We start from the raw sequence: 2420 nt of genomic DNA, 5'->3' as shown, positions 1-2420 counted from the left end.
ACTCACTCACTCACTCACTCACTCACTCATGGACCTGAGCCCTTCTTGACGAGCCGCCAATTCTGCAGGTACTGAAGAATTTCCCAGCATTTTATGGAACCCGAAGGTTCATCACAGTCCATATCCTGAGCCAGATCAATCCAATCCATACCATTCCATCTTCTCTCTCTAAGATCCATTTTAATATTGTCCAACTATCCACGCCTTGGTCTTCCCAGTGGTCTCTTTCTTTCTGGCTTTGCCACCAATATCCTACATGCATTCGTCTTCTCCCCCATTCGTGCTACATGCATTTGTTTGGAGGGGGAGGCACCCGTGAATGCAACATCGGTGTTCATATTGACCAGTATGTTAACAAGGCGCAAATGAATACAGATTGACAGACGGTATTAAAAGAAATCGTGTCCAATTGAGGATGGAAAAGCACAACTCTCACAGTCAAAATTCCCTCTCATACACATCACATATTTCGGAAAGTAAATATATAGTCAAGCGCTATTATGAAATCGATTTTAGTGGCGTAGAACCTCCGTGACAGGAGCAAGAAGCCTCCAGTGACTTGCGCACTGGGAGGCTCAGTGAGAGAACAGAAGCCGATGGTTTGCGGGACCTGAGTAAGCTCATTTATGAGAAAAGAATATTTTTAAAACGTTCAAATCCCACCGCTGCATCTATGAATCTCGACAACTGAAATACATTCGTTTTCAACATTGATGTACAACCTGCGACACGCCCAACTTCCCTATGCGGCCAGCAACTTATCTCTGCTGACAGAAACCGCCAAATAGCAACTGCATTTAGAATAAGTTTCCAAAGAAATATTAAAACACTATATTGTAACGTAGCAGCTGGAAGACCGCAATGAGAGACCCATAAGAGATGGCCGATGCTGGGTAACGGCCAATAAACACGTCTCCTTGGCATCATACGCAAACAACAATAGGAGAACTGTTAGAAAAGACGTTTTCCATGTTCATGTCTATGTTATGTAGCGAGAGCCATTGGGAATTAGTCGCAGTGGAGAATGTGATAGAGCGTTATAATTACGTGTTGTTGCGGTATGTAAGTGTTCAGTAAATTCAATTACTAATCGAAACCTGGAGTTTTGTGACTAAATAAGTAAAAATATTAACAATATTCAAATTAGAAACAATACAATTTTAAGCCCAGAACTACAATCATATAAATTTGCCCTGTCGTCACCAGAATGCAGGGCAAGTCAATATAGTATAAAGAGAGCTAACAGGTCTTTTGAAAATGTGGCACAGTCCAAATATTTGGGAATGACTGTAACAAGTCAAAATATAATTCATGAGGAAATTAAGGGGAGATTGAATTCGGATATTGCTTGCTACCATTCAGTCCAGAACCTTTTGTCTTCTCGTCTGCTGTCTAAAAACTTAACAATTAGAATATAAAAAACTATAATATTTCCTGCGGTTCTGTGTTCGTGCTTGAGAAGAGGGCGCGGAGGAGAATATTGGAACAGAAGAGAGAGAAGTGACAGGAGGTTGGAGAAAACTACTTAATGAGGAACTTCATAACTTGTACTCTTCTCCAAATATAATTTTAATGATCAAATCAAGGAGGGTGAGATGGGAAGGGCATGTAGCACCCATGGGGGAGGATAGCTTATAGGATATTGGTGAAAAAGCTCGAAGAAAAGAGACCACTAGAAAACCAAAACATAGGTGGGTGACTAATATTAAAATGAATCTTCGAGAAATATGATTGGTTGGTTTGGATTGGATTGATCTTGCTCACGATTGGGACAGGTGGAGGGCTCTTATGAACACGATAATGAACTTTGGGGTTTTATAAGATGTTGTGAAATTCTTGAGTAGGTGCACAACTTGCGGCTTCTCAAGAAGGGCTCAGCTCCATGGAATCAATAAGTTAGTTATGTATATACACGAGCATATATTTGATAATCAGTTATAGCAATGAGATCAAGTCGGCCTGCATTGCTTATTTTTGCGTCTGTGTCAACCGTTCGTGACTTGCTCTGTGTGAACTAGAAATCTTTCGTCCACTAGAAATGGTTTCCCTTTGCTAGCCTGCAGTGTCGTGTCATTACTCTGATTAAGACTACGCACGCGCAGGCGATTTTAGTCTCTGCAACAAAAATAGTAGCGATTTCAGTGGCTGGCGACTTTCCTTATGTGGGGTCGCGCACAAGAGTGATTGTTGTTACTTCACCGTAATGATCCACTTTCGTCGCAGACTTTACAGGAGCAGTAACAGTGTGCGCTTTGTTGTTCAGAATTGGGAAAGATCGAAGAAAGGAAGAGTTTTGTGCACACCCAAGAATGAGTCAGAAAGTATAAAATAAAGACTTATTGTTTCTTTGGGGGTATGTCCTGAAGAGTTGTTCAAAAATTCCAGAATGCCTATTGTAACATTTGAACAACTGTTAGTTC

This window comes from Cryptotermes secundus, unplaced genomic scaffold (assembly GCF_002891405.2).
Source record: "Cryptotermes secundus unplaced genomic scaffold, Csec_1.0 scaffold996, whole genome shotgun sequence".
Lineage (NCBI taxonomy): Eukaryota > Metazoa > Arthropoda > Insecta > Blattodea > Kalotermitidae > Cryptotermes > Cryptotermes secundus.
This window is presented reverse-complemented; position numbering follows the sequence as displayed.